The sequence below is a fragment of the Thermobia domestica genome, chromosome 11 (assembly GCF_964235325.1).
Source record: "Thermobia domestica chromosome 11, izTheDome1.hap1.1, whole genome shotgun sequence".
Lineage (NCBI taxonomy): Eukaryota > Metazoa > Arthropoda > Insecta > Zygentoma > Lepismatidae > Thermobia > Thermobia domestica.
In genome coordinates this window covers 210,711,090-210,726,795 of record NC_137464.1, presented here as the reverse complement: position 1 = coordinate 210,726,795, position 15,706 = coordinate 210,711,090, and positions in this window count along the sequence as shown.

Sequence of the window (15,706 nt, the reverse complement as noted above, 5' to 3'; positions counted from 1 at the left end):
TAATACAAATCCCCCTTCTTCTATTCAACTATTTAATATGATTTTGAAGTGCATTGGTAATGTTTCGTTATTATTATCGTAATTATATTTGTATTACCGTAATGCAGTTCTTCCTCAGCACAATGCACATTGTGACACCGGTTAATTTATTTATACATAATTATATTCCGCCTAACAATATAGGTTTTACAAGTCAAACGTGTGCTCAGATATAGAATAATAGCCTAAATCTATATAATTACGAAATATCAGAGAAAGCAAAGGTTTGCCAAGGTGTGCCAAACCGACCTAACAACAACTAACCTATGTAATTAACACAAACACACGAACATAACAATAATAAAATAAAATTGGCACAGATACACAATACGGGAGCCATCAAACATGTAACGAGTAAACGAGTATCAACATGCATACCGGTATTAATATAATGTAATCGCTACCGGTAAACCGGTACGTTACATTTTTCCCAGTGGCCTGTAAAAAAAAAATTCAACAATTTTTTTTATAACTATTTATAATCTTTTAACAGCTCCTCCCGTTTTTCATTAGAACAATTGAAAAGTTTCACATTTTGTAAATTTTGTGTAGGTACTTCTCTCCCCTTTAAATCTTTTAACGAAACAGAGTTATGATGCACTTTTGTAGCAACATAAGGCCCGGTATAAACAGGCATGTACTTATGAGTAATTCTTTTGAACGCATCAGATAGAAAATGTGTTCGAACCATTACTAAATTTCCTTCTTTAATTTCTACCACGTTATTTTGTAATTTTCTTTTTCTTTTCGAAAACAATCTTGGTTCAACCTGAATATGACGTCTTGAATTCTCCATATTCTGCAATTCCGGAGGCCAAGGAAATTTTTCCCTAAATCTGTCAACAGCCGAAAAAGAAATAAATAATTCAGCAGGCGTACAATCAATGGCACTATTATATGAATAATTAAGTAAGTCTTGTGCAGTCTTCAACACCGTTTTCCATTTTGAATGATTATTGCTGCACAACAATCTTACTATTCGGTTCAATTCTCGATGCGAACGTTCCAGAATCCCGTTAGCCCACCGGTTGTATAGAGAAATCAAGATATGACGTATTTGATATTTTCCGAAACAGGAACGGAGTTGTTCATGAACGTAGAAATATTATTACTATTCATCGACTCGGCAGTAACAGAAGGATACGGCGGGTGTATTGCTGAAGTAACCGAAGTTACCACCGGCATGTTAGAAGAGAAAGGAGAACTAAATATAGGAACCGGAGGACATTGGCCATATGGTGGTTTCAAATTATACATTCCAGGTGCAGCATAAGGGACTGGTCCATTTCCATACACTAAAGGGTAAGGTTGGACTCCATTCATAGGTCTAAATTTGTTAACTCCATTCGTCCCCCAGCTTGATTTCAAATTCCGATTCCTCCTCCAATTTTGACGTTGTCGTCCATTATTGTTTCTAAAATTTTGACTAGTTAAAGTTCGAAAATGGTTTTCGTTTCCTGAAGTTTCGTTTTTCATCGGTTCTGTTTGAACAGCATTATCAATTCGAGTCGAGTTAGACTGCGAAATAAAAGTCTTCCTTATTTGTGGTTTCCTATTCTGAAATTTTACACCACTGAAATCTGAACAAGAATTGGGATTACATTCTAATTCCGCTATCCTTAGTATTAGATCCTGCACGGTAGTGACCGATCCTAACTTTAAAATTTTCGATTCTTCGCTTGGAAGACAATCTAATATTAGATCCTTTAATTCCTGATCAGAAGGCGATGTCACAATGGAGTTATACTTCTCTACAATATGCCGAACGAATCCCAACAAAGAAGAGTGTTTACTTTTGTCATACCGCAACGAATAGAGATGGCGCTTTTGTGCTCTCTCCATTCGCTCCGATATGTACTGTAATTTGAATAATCTGACAGAATCTTGAAATGTTTTAATTTGATTTACCACGCTTCTATACCAAATCTTAGCTGACTTTTCTAAACATCTTGCAATTATATATAGGCGGTCCCTATCGGTTAGTACATACATATTCATTGTCTGCATCAAATCATCTAAAAAAAATTCTGCCACTCCCTGAGTTAGCTGTCCGTCAAACCGTGGAAAGTGATGTAATTCGCGCAGGTAAGATCCCGCACCCATTTTGTATGAGGGACTGTTTTCTCATTGTTTACTTGTCTTATCTAGATCTGAAGTTTCCATTTCTACATTATCATTTACAACTATGTCTGCCCTTTTACATTGCATGACGCACGGTTCGCGACACGACGTCCTCTTTCTACCGGTTTTATTCCTAAGCCGTTTATTTTTATTTTTATATTTATTTCTCTCTTCATCCGAGTCAGATGATGAAGATAGATTTATGTGTACGACGTTTTCTTCTCGGTTAATTCGCGTCCCATCTAACTTGAATACCGGAGTCTCATTGTTTTCATTAGACATGTTATTCTCGGTTCTAACAGGCTTCGATGTTTTTCCAATTAAATTCTGGTCAATGGGGCTCGACTGATCTGAATTATTTTTATTTAGGTGATCATATACTAAGGTCTTTAAACTTTCAGTGTTTTGTTTGCATAAATCGCGCCCATGTCGATATGCATCAACTACGTCCCTTTCTAATACTTTCACCATGTTCGTTGTTCTCTCATTTAATTCATACAACTTCCGGGTTTCTTCAGCTTGTTGCTCTTTTACAAATTTTTAATTTTCAGGTTAGATAAAGCTACCATAAAAGATTTTTTTTTTAAATATAAGTTTCTAAACTCTCTTATTATCGCATATATATAATCCTTTACACTTTACAGTAACTATAGAACCACAAAACGTAACTTAATGAACTAGTAGAACCATAACAAGAACAAAACAAGCGAAAATCCACGTTTACAATTTCACATTGGGGGAGCTAATACAGGCGGTGAGATTCTAGCCTGTCTAATCCTATGAAGTGCTTCTAGCCACTTCCAGCAGTTGTTTTTAGTTATCATATGTCTTCGACCCTGGCTAGAGCAGTTTCCTATCAACCATATAAACACTTTCAATCTCTTTAAGTTGAAATCCCTACTCGTTATTCGGTTAGGTTTCTCTATTCCTTTTCTCTGGTTCCTAAATTCAATCATTCTTCTTTTATCACAAATACAGGAGAAAATCTCAAGATCATCATTTCTTATACGAAATTTTACAGTATCTATTCGACTAACATTCGCCACCTTATTATATAGATCTTTTTCATAATAAGCATACATTAAAGAGCTATACAAACTTTGGGGTTCTTTTAACAAATATTTATTAACACCTACCAACTTACATCTACTACTACAAACTAAATCTATCACTACTTCTACATCATTGTAATCAGCCTCATCCGTTAAATTATTATTATTAACAACATAGATATGAGACCTAAACTCAGGCGCTTCTAACGCAGCCATGTCATTTGTTTGTAAACTACTATTTGTTTCATCTAAGACACCACAGAAATTTTTGACTACCTGGATATCTGTGTGTCCAATACTATCAGTTAATTGTGACCCCATAGCTCTTATTTCTGTTCCGTTAGTAGCGAACTCAGTTACAACTTCATTCTTTAATTCGATTTTCATAGAAGAAAACGATTCTTTCAGAAATACAATGTCATTACTCATCCTTGACATTTCTGTTTTTAATTCACCTATATTAGTTGTCATTTCATTACTAATTTCCGTTCTGATAGATGACATTTCTGTTTTTAAGTCACTTATATTTGTCGCTATTTCTGCTCTAAATGAAGACATATCTAATCTCAACCCTGCAATAATCGTTGTTAACTTATCTAAAAGAGGACCACCCCCTATTTCGATTTCTGGGACAGATTTCTTTGGCTTTTCTTTTCTACCAGTAACAACAATGTCATCCTGACCTACAACAGCATTGATTTCAACCTGTACATTCATTTCAGTATTTACTTCTCTATTTCCTTGCACTTTACATGTAACACAATACCATTTGTCCTCCGATTGTCTTAGAATCTCTAATTCAGCTGATGACATATTCAAACATTTTATATGGAACCATTGGTCACAGCTTTCACATCGAATAGCTACATTGTCTTTAGCACTACTGCTATCACAACAACTGTACTTTTCTGGTTCATGTCGCCTCACTGATACTTCACTCATTTTTTTTTACATAGTAATTGAGTCACGCATCTCCAATATCTACCATAATTATCCCCACTGTAATTACAGAATCTCACACCAGTATTACATACTACAGCGAAGTTAATAATCATCCTGGCTTTGGGTCGCCACTTTGTAACATACGCTCTTTTCCCGGAAGGAGAAAATCTTGAAAATAAATCAAAATTCCTGAATTGGACTACCACTTCGTTAAAGATTCTTAAAATCCAATAAAACAGAGTGATGAGTATTTCTAAATATTATACACTATGAAAATTTATAAATTTTCAATAGGTAATAAAGAAAGAAAAAAACTAAGTTCTGTAATACTGGTTTGTTCCAACGAAATAACGCACAACTGACTCGGTTCTAGAACATGACATTTAGGTTCTTGCTTAAGCAGTAAACCAGCAGTAAGATTCCGTATTATTACAACCTCTATATGTATCACTGTTCACATTGCTATTTAATAAATTAGTTTATTCGAAATCATAAGCTCAGTTAGGATAACAATTTTATTATTTTAGGTCGGTTTATCATTACAAAACGGAGACAAGTTTGAAAAAAAAAAATCCAGTTTGATTAATAACTTAAGACAATTGTATCTCATAACAGTTTCATAAAGTTGCATATCGATACTTCAATTGATATATTTAATAATCACAAGACAGTTTCAGCGAATCGGTACATTAGTTACAATATATCAGACAAGGATTGCTCTTGAATAGCCAACTACGGAACTTTACAATAATTGCTCTTCGACTAAATTCGTATCATGACTGGTTTTACAGACAAGAAAAGAAAAAAAAAATCTAACAAATACTGATCCATCCCCTTTTTAATTATCTATGAAAAAAACTGAACGTTCCATTTCTGAAGACATAATTATCTAACTGTCACTCATATTCTACAATGTCCTCCAATCTGTGTTGCTACTGTATAACTCCAACTGAGTTCTAAAACTGTAGCATATATCAGATATGGCTTAAGCATTTAGCTCGCCCTCGGACAACACATTAAATATTTTATTTATGCACTACAAAGTAAAAAAAAATAATGAACAGCGAATTATGTACATATGGTATGATTGATGATAAGAAACGTAACTACGTGACAGGATATTCTCAATACTAATATGGAACGTTTTATTTATTTACTTTTTTTTTACAACATGCAAGAAAATTCATACTAATGTGGTGGATCAATTCATTAGTTTGTCAGTCATATAAATCTAAGAGCCACAAGGTGAAATCAACCTTCATAAAATATTCCGGAGCTAAGCTAATCATACTGTGAGTTTACAGTAAACTAAGAAAATGTACCGAATACGCAATAAGGGTAAATCCGCTTATATTTAAAAGCATTCCGACTTAAGATTCATTCTATCATGCAAAATTTTGAAGTGGTTGTAAAGATTAATAGTAACGTGGAGACATTTATGGCAGATAAGCGAGATGAGTAACGCAAATGAAATTTAGCTATCCATAGTACTTATATTGATCATTTTTCGCAAGATTACTTCCAAGAGTTATTAGTTTTTATAAAAATTTTCAAACTGTTGAATTTCACAATACACTTCTACGTCACCGACGCCATCTTGGAAGACGAACCTTTATCTCCATAAAGATGTTATTGTTCAAAATAAGAAAAATCAGGTTACCTGGAAGCCAGGTACAATTACTTACAGTCTTAAGGAGCCCGATAACAGCCCACTTTCCCTTCTCCAAAAGCCGGGAATCTCGGCCGTCACCCGTCTTCTTATACTGATTTTATATGCTTGCTTCCGTCATGGCGGTTTACAAACATTAATGACCAGCGGGGGTGGATCAGAAAAGGTTAAATAAAAATTTTGTGAGAACTCGGCAACCGAAAGAGATTATTAAGGTTATTCCCAGATCACTTTTTGTATATAGGTTAATGGCACAAATCCAATAATTTCGTAATATACTAAATTTTTGACATCGAGTTCTCTCACCCCCTTTTCCTGCTGGTGTGTTACTTTCTTCTTCTTCTTCTTCTATACCTAACTACTCGTGCATATCCTATTTTATGTATAATTATTAATTCACACTATTGTTAATTGCATTAATTTAGAAAAATCAGTATATCAACAACTATCATTAGAATTATGTTTGCTTTATCCCAATTTAGTGATTTTACTGTTTATAAATATAATCCTAATACGTCTAATATTATTAATCAGTTGAGTTTGGTAGTACCCAGCAGAAAACTTCACTAAAGATTCACTGAATTGTCATTATTATTAGGCCTAACACTAGGCCTAATGCTCTATTGATAATTAAGTATAAAAATACAAGAATTTTGGATTGAAAATCTTGGTGAGTAATAATAATACCATTTTCAAATTAATAAAGTGTGTAATACAAATCCCCCTTCTTCTATTCAACTATTTAATATGATTTTGAAGTGCATTGGTAATGTTTCGTTATTATTATCGTAATTATATTTGTATTACCGTAATGCAGTTCTTCCTCAGCACAATGCACATTGTGACACCGGTTAATTTATTTATACATAATTATATTCCGCCTAACAATATAGGTTTTACAAGTCAAACGTGTGCTCAGATATAGAATAATAGCCTAAATCTATATAATTACGAAATATCAGAGAAAGCAAAGGTTTGCCAAGGTGTGCCAAACCGACCTAACAACAACTAACCTATGTAATTAACACAAACACACGAACATAACAATAATAAAATAAAATTGGCACAGATACACAATACGGGAGCCATCAAACATGTAACGAGTAAACGAGTATCAACATGCATACCGGTATTAATATAATGTAATCGCTACCGGTAAACCGGTACGTTACATAAGGCTGTCATTAATCCATGAACATCATTGCATAATGTCACAAAACTATCACTGGCAAAATAAGACACAAAAGCACGTTCTCTGTTCCTGAAGGTTATGTTGGTAGTTTCGTGGAGGTTATATTCCTGTAACCTGGAGCCTTACAATTCTGCTTTCTGTTTACTGAGTCCTAAGTCTCGCACTAAATCATTTAAATCATCCTGCTGCAATACACGTGGCGTGGGCGTACTCGTGCCTTGATACAGGGGATCCCTTTTTTCTTCCGGTAGTGCTACTTTCTTCACTATCACTAATCTCTTCTATATCTGTGTGCCTTGAAGGAACTGGTAAAGCTTCAGAATGTGCATTGGTCGTCTTGCTGACGACAGATCCGGATAAACAATATGTTTCTTTGATTTGCTGTTCGTGAATCCCTGAATTTTGGTTAAGCAGAAATAACAGTCTGTCAAATGATCCCTTGGTTCCCTCCAAACCATTGGTACAACAAATAATGAAACATTTTTTCCTTTCCACCACTTAATTAGTTTACAATAACATGTAGCACAACACATATTAGGTGACCACTTCTTATCAAAATCACCAGCTCCGACGCCAAAGTACTGCTTATATGCTCTCTTGGTGATGGGTGTGATTTCCTTCCTGTTCCTCACGAAGACGAACTCGCCACAAACATAATAGAAGTTGTTAGCTGAGTACTTACAACTACGAGAGCGAAGTATTTTTTTTTTACTTCACTTAAAGACAAACAAATGAATCCACGGCATTCAGTTTACTAGGGATGCGCACGAGACGAGTCGAGACAGGATTTTCCTGACAAAATTCGAGTCGAGACACAGCTCTTCCAATAGTAAAATATATTTTTTTCGAGTCGAAACATCACTTTTACAGCACACTTTCGAGTCGAGACAGCCAGAAATCTTGTCTTGTGCGCATCCCTACAGTTTACATCCAGTAAGTAGTACTAACGCCCGATAAAACACCAGATTCACACGCTCAGTTTAACTCACAAACTACTCTACTCGCTTTTTCACAAACCTTTGCACTCTTCAAAAACAAACCGCGTAACTCAATTTGTATCACTCCGCGCACGAGTATTCAGCGATTGGTGCAGGAGAAAATGCTTCGTCTGTTTCCCGCAATATTTCTGCTTCTGCACGTGCATGTAATCCTTCACTGGTAACCTTCCTGCCTGCATGGCCATCATCAAATATAGCGCGCGCTCTGCGTATTTGTCAGTGGGTGTAGCTGTTTTCCTGTTAAATTTAAATTTTTGTGTAAGATGTCAATCCACATATAGAGATGTGCTTTTAATTGAAACTAAAATGTTCTTAGTGTGATTTAAAAATACAATAATTGCTACTTAGGTTGAACAAGTGGAATTTCTTGGGGACTATTTTCTTATGGAAGAATAATGGTCATTTGGCTCATTGCAAGTGTTGCTCACTTCTGATTATATTTCGTTTTTTTTTTTTTTTTTTCGTGAAGAATCGTAGTCAGACTGTTTAGTCAGTTTCAGAGAACTGGGATGCAAATGCTCATGTTACCCAGAAGAAAAACTGAGGCCTTGTACTAAATTTCTATTTAATATATTAAATGCATTATACTTCAGATAATTGGAGAGCCTTTCATTGGATATAAAAAGTTGTAGGCCTATTATTTTAAAGATAAGTAAGAAATAAAGATAAAACCAATTTCACCGATTCGAAGTAGCGTAACGTTTGATGTTAATTCTGTATGTTAGAATCAGGGGTAAAAGTGGATCTGAAAAGGTAGGGGTACGGTAGCAAGCGGCATAACGTCACGCCGTCCCCCCGCCTATCCTTGCCCATTATAATTTCTTAGGAACTGAGGGACGTAGCACATATTTTTCCGAGGTCGGGAATGGCGTTCTCCAGCGTTCCCCCACTTTTACCCCTGGTTATAATTCGCATATCGATTAAAAGAAACGATCGGGTTTAACTCTTAACATACCCAGCGGGTTCCTCTAGGAACCCCAGAGGGCGATATTTGGTGATACTCCTGCAACTATAATACTCAATTTATTCTGGATTTTTATGTGTGTCCTGCATCCGTTTGGGATATACCATCTATTACATAATTAGATCAACGATGCATTCGTTAAAAAAAAATACAAAAAATAAAAACACACTTGAAATTGTAAAAGCTCCATTGTTAAACTTGTATTTCAGATTTACGACCACAAAAGTATAAAATTTTACGAAAAACTGAATATTGCTCAAGTAAACATAATATTTGATGTCAACAATGCTCATTTAACTTAGGTATGCTTTTAGACATCCAAAAAATAATAATTTGAGCTGCAATACTATGTTGAGATATTAAAATAATACTTGGGGTTCCCAGAAGACCCCAGCTTAGTAAACAACGTTGACGAGTTAGGCTTGGTACATTAAGGGTTAAATGAACATTTAAGAGTCGTAAGAATGATTGTCCGTTCTCAGGAGTAACAAAATATCTGAAAAAATCTTCAAGAGATACTAAAATTGTAATCCATTCAATAAATAAACTCTTTCGCTTTTTTTTTTTTTATATATATATAATGAACAATTATCCACATGTTCTCTTGCATCTACTTGAGAGTCACGTAGTGATCCGAAACACAGTTTTGAAATGGATGGGGGTAAAAGAGCATATGTTTTAGTACATCTGCTAGTCAAGCTAATAAATATAGTAAGACAACAAAGACTAAAGAACATAGTAAGATCCAATAGCTCTGATTCTAATTTTCCATGTTATCCCTTGACGCTATGGGCAGGCTAAATAAAATTTAGTAGTGATAGATTGAATATTTTGAACCATTAATGCGAACTCCCTGATATACAGAGGACGAAGATTTATGGTCAACCACGATTAGCCATGATTTGCAGTTACAGGGAAAATTTAAGAGATTGTTCAGCCTGGCTTCCAGGCATGGACGTCCGCAGGACTTTTTCAAGGAGGTAAAATACTGATTCCACGAGGGGGGGGGGACAAAAGACCGACACACAAACTCAGTCGCAAATACACAATATTTTGATACACGAGGGCACATAATACATCAAGTAAAACAACAGTTATTTACGCGCGTATGCTTATTAATTACAGTAAATAATCTATAATACCAGATACTATATTATTTAATATGAATATATTAAGTGTTATAACATTTAAGTAAGCAAATTAGTATGTCTTGACATGCACTTCCAAAAACCTTTCAAAACCCAGGGTGGCAACATCCCCTTTTCCCCTTCCCCGCTGCGGGCAGCCATGCTTCCTAGTGTTCTGTGTCTATATTTATATGCTGCTTCAAAGATCCAGGAGAGAGAAAATGCATCTTGGTAATCTATCAGAAGTCCATGCCATTTCATTTTCAATCTCCCGCTCTTCGGTTTGTTTCTTAATTTGTTAGCTCGAGATTTTCTATAAACTTTTTAGTCTGTTAGTTGGCAACATTTACACACTGCCGTCTGCGTTGTTTACAAGAGCTGCAAAGCTTCGTGAAAAAACGAGTAACATCACATTGCAACAACAAAACACTGTCGGACAAGTTTTGCCAACCTCTGAAAAATGAAAGCTGTGAATGTTGCAAGGTCTTACTTTCCAAATTCCCTTTTGTCACCATATACTGTATTTGGCATGTATATGTATATATGTAGTACATGAATGCTTGAATTACTCGTAAACTATACCTGACGGATCAAATCGGATGTCTCATTTGAACTTCCATGTCACATTCCTTTCATAGTACAAAATTTCATTTCAGAAATACAACCCTTGTATAACAGTGTAATTGAATTTGGCGAAGTAAGTTAACTCACAGCCATGTCACTATAACCACAGAGAAAATAACAAGACTGAGATGTAACGTAAACAGCCAGACGTCTACGCGATTTAGCAAGGGATCACAGTAATCGAGCTCCAGATGGCTCTGGTAGACTCATTTACGACATTAAATACTACAGAAGTTTTTATATTTCAGCGCTCGATCGCAAAGCTTGCAGCTTTATTTCCTCATAAGGAAAACAATTAAACGAAAGTTAAGCTCCACAAAACTGAAATTCCTGAAATAATGAATCATTTCGAAAGACTGCCAGAGCCATCTGGTGCTCGATTAGCGCGATCCCCTGGTAAATGGTTTAGACGTTTGGCTGTTTACGTTACACCTCTGTCTTGTTATTTTCTCTGTGCTATAACTACACAGATACTTCAAACAAGTATACTAATAAAGGTGCATACCAAGTATGAAGTACAGTTGATGTGAAAAGTATCTATAAAAAATGTGATGAAAACACAAGACCTATTCACAGTGTCTTCACTTGAAAAAAACAGGGATTATTGGCTGATGCTGCTGACAATCCGATGATGTTTCATAACCAAAACAAAAGTCCATTGGAGTCTGGAATTTTACTGGATGCTCTTCAAAATATCCAGTCATGTAGAAGGCATGTGTTGTTGAAACTAGTGACCGGGGAGCACTAAACTGGAAGTAAGTAAAGGCTTGGAGAAGGATGAAGTTGTCACGATGCCATACATGAAACCCATCCATATGTTACGCAGCATCTGTGATAAACCTCATGTACTGTTTGTATGTGCAAAAGGATCAAACGTCGAGAGGTTGAATAGTCCAGGAATCAGGCCCGTAGCCAGTCCAGAAATGTAGGGGGTGGCGATCCTACCATATTATAGTTCATTTACAAGCTTACCATGAAACTTTTAGGGGGTCAGCAAAAATTTAGGTAAGACCCGGACCCGTGCCCCCTGTGGATACGGGCCTGGGGATATCAGTTTCTTGCGAAAGTCTATATTATCCGGAACAGTGGAATGTATCATCTTTGTTACGAGACAACGAATTAACCAGCAGCAAGATGCGATTCTCCTGTACATGTGGCCAAAACACTTCCCGAAGAAGTCACTTTTGCACATATTTGCTGATTTTCTAGCAAGTGCCTTGATATTCGAAGGGATGTCAGGCATCGTTGCAGCGAATTGACAATCTTTCCCTAAGGCCGTGTCCAAAAGTGCATAGTGCACACTTCGAATATGCACACTCGAAGCTTCGAATATGCACGCGAAATTAGCTTTTGATCCACACTTGCTTACAGCTCCACATCATGGTAGAATATGGAACTGTGGTAACAAAAGAAGGGAAAATTTCGCGTACTAGAAAAAAATAAACATGCTTTTTTTTTCAATGAATGACTTTTCACATAATAATAATAATAATAATAATAATAATAATAATAATAATAATAATAAAGAATTTTATTGTCGTTAAGCTATACATAGCAATAGACAACGTCAAAATGTGATACAATATTGATAGACTACGTAAGTATAAATAAATAATGATCTATAACTAAATTAATGATGAAATGACATTACAAAATAAATTACAATAACAATAAACATTTTAAATACAAGCTCAACACGAGATTACAAAATAAGTTACACTTCTATTGAACAATTAAAATACTCCTGTAAAGAATAAAAGGGCATTGCAACTAACCAATTGTATAACTTACTTTTAAATCTATCTATATGTTCATCTTTTAGTGATGCAGGCAACTTGTTATACAGTTTTATTCCAATTGTCTCATAACTATTTAATGATTTGGACAGTCGTTGATATGGGACATTTATGAATTTACGGCTTCTAGCATTATACGAGTGGATGTCTTCCCTGAGTTGTAAATTTTGGTGATTACTTTTTACATAGAGGAGTACTGTGTTATATTAAAGATAAGTATACAGTACAGATTGACAATATGAGGTAACCATGAAATGACTTCAGAGCTTGTTTCATGTATGCCAACAGCTTCAGCTTTGCTGTACCTGCAAATATTTGTCATTTCGGATCTTTTACGCGCAGATTAACAAGAGCGAAGCGTAGAGGCAATTGGCAAGAGGAATTTGTGAAATATTTGATAAATGTGGAGAAAAAAATTCTTGATCTGTATTTCACTTTTGGGCAGCTGTCAAAAAGAAAAATGTACTGTAGTTGCATATAACAGTCTCTCTCAAGTGCAAGGAAATATGGTAGCTTTGAAAGGAATTTGTTTAGAATAAAAACTAGAAAATTATGCCTATCTACCTATAGCTGTAGCTATAGAGAAATGAATAATCTAGTTATTCATTATTCTATGCTTGAGCTTATTATTTTAATTCATACGTCATTAAAATTTGTCATTTACGTGCAAATAGCTGCATTACCGATAGTCTAACTATCTCAATTAAGCTACATACATAAACCATGTAATATTTAAGCACAAATGTCTTTATAGTATTATTAAAGAAACAATTTGGTTGCTTTCCCTACATTATTTTAAATTCCATTGCATACTCAAAGAACATAACGTAAATACGTTTGTTATTTGCGTAACATTTTTATATTCCAGTTGTAAAATCACTAATTTGTATATTTATCAAGTAAATTATTTTTAGATCAGGCCACAAATATATTCACTTGAATAAAAATATTAAGATTATGTCTTTTAAAATTTTATTAGGTCATTTTACGGGAAACCGCCATGTTACGCACAAAGTATACTAATGTAGTATACATCCTCGCACACTACGCACTATGCACTCACAGACTTGTGAACTTGGACCTTTCGACGCACACTAGGTGACGTCAGCTTCGGAAAGAAGCGAACTTCGAATGTGCACTTGTAACTTTTGGACACGGCCTTACTCTCAACTATTCTGCATATTAACACTTTTCCTTTGATCTGTATGCAAACCAGAGTCTTACAAGCTCTAGATTTTGCGTCACACTAGTGAGACTCATAGAGTTTCTATGCGTGCTTTCTGCTAGTCACTTCTCAACTCACAATAGAGTTACTACAGAATGGCTAACACCAATGAACTCTTGGTAAAATTTCAGTGCTATTTGATATGCCACATTGCAAGTCACTTCTCAACTCACAATAGAGTTACTACAGAATGGCTAACACCAATGAACTCCTGGTAAAATTTCAGTGCTATTTGATATGCCACATAATCCATTTTCTCTTTTACATTGTGAATCCAAATTCAATATGGCGGTCATGATGTTCATATTTCCCAACATATAGCAGACCTTATCATGTATCTACTACTAAACATTTGACCTTCTTTTCTGTGGCCATTCAGAAGTTCCCCAGCTTTCTTTGTTGTTGATCCCTACGGTCGGCCATATTTCTTCCGGCTCTCATGCTTCTCCATGTTGCTCTCAGCCGCTTTAAATTTGCAAATGTACATAGTTTCACATCCACTTTCATATCTGATACATGTCGTTCGGCAACTCAAGTGTCCCATTCGGACCCTTCCCTGGTGAGTTCTCACAAACAGGCAAGGCAACAATGGTAATTGTCCCTTGATATCGTGTATGGCCACCTCAAACAGCCAATAGTGAATCGATCCTGTTCTAAACAATCCAATTCAAGAGCATTGAATAGTCAATCAGTACAATAAACATAAGAATAACAATAAAGCATAAATAACAATAATACAACAAACCTTTGACATCGTATTCACTCATTTGCACTCAACTATAGCTCTTGTAATGATTTGATGCTAGTAAAATTAAACTTCTAAACATAAAATACTGGTTTCCTACATTTACAGGCATGTTCCGACAGTAGAAATTATCTCAGACAGTCCTCTTTCATACGCACTCACTATTTTAAGAGTAAAATTACTATTTGTTTGATGGGCTATTCATAACCAGTACTAAATATGGAAAAGGTTTGTGAAGAAAGTCTGATGCAGATGGGCGGTAAGTAAAAGTAGCTGAAAAAAATATTATCATTGCTTCGTTTGGTTTCCTGTCTTTTGAGCCTTTTTAAAAAAGTCTCCGATGTCATAGCATAAACATCAAAACGAAATCATTGCCTATTGATACACCCAATTTTAGGAAGCAGTTCTATTTTTGTTTTATTTTTGAGTGTGATTCTGTTATCAGTACGCCATTTGAAGAAGCAGATTTTTCAAAAGCTTCGTAGAGGGAACGATATTATATCTAAGCAGCTCTTCCTCTTTTAACGTAAGCTAATCTAACCCGCATTTAATGTAAAAGGGACAAAATACTTAGTGAAAATTCGATGGGCTTACTGCGAAATCAATTGACCTGTGTTCTATATAATTTAATATAATCTATTAAATTCCAAATGCCTGCAGAAAGTTAAGAAAAAGATGGTAATATTATAGCTATTTATGCGCAGATCTGAACTGTATCAGTGCGTAGTTTCACTTTCATTTGTTTTCATAGTTTGGGACTGCCACCCTTCAACAAGTATATAAAACATGATTCAATACCTATATGATCGTGTAAAACTTGTTTTAAGTTCATTCAAGACTTTTGTAAAAGTGTCTTGAACAATGCTCCTTTGGACGTGTAAATTTGATGTATTGAATGGTCTTGTTCAAGCTTTCTTTGATCGTCCACAATAATCATTAAGAAAGTATTGGATCCGTCCTGTCAGTGACACAAAATTTGTATTTTGAAATCATCTGTCCTCCTTAATTTTTTCACAGATCTTTTGGCTTCCCCGGTATATTTTTTCTAATAATACCAATACCAAATAGATCAAAATTCTCAAAATTTGCGAATCACAACTCAATACAAAAAAAAAAAAAGTGCAGGTCCATGTTCCGTTAAGGGGATCCAAAACTACACTGGACTCTCTTAAGCTAAGCTAACCTAATCTAACCTGACCTGACCTAACGTAA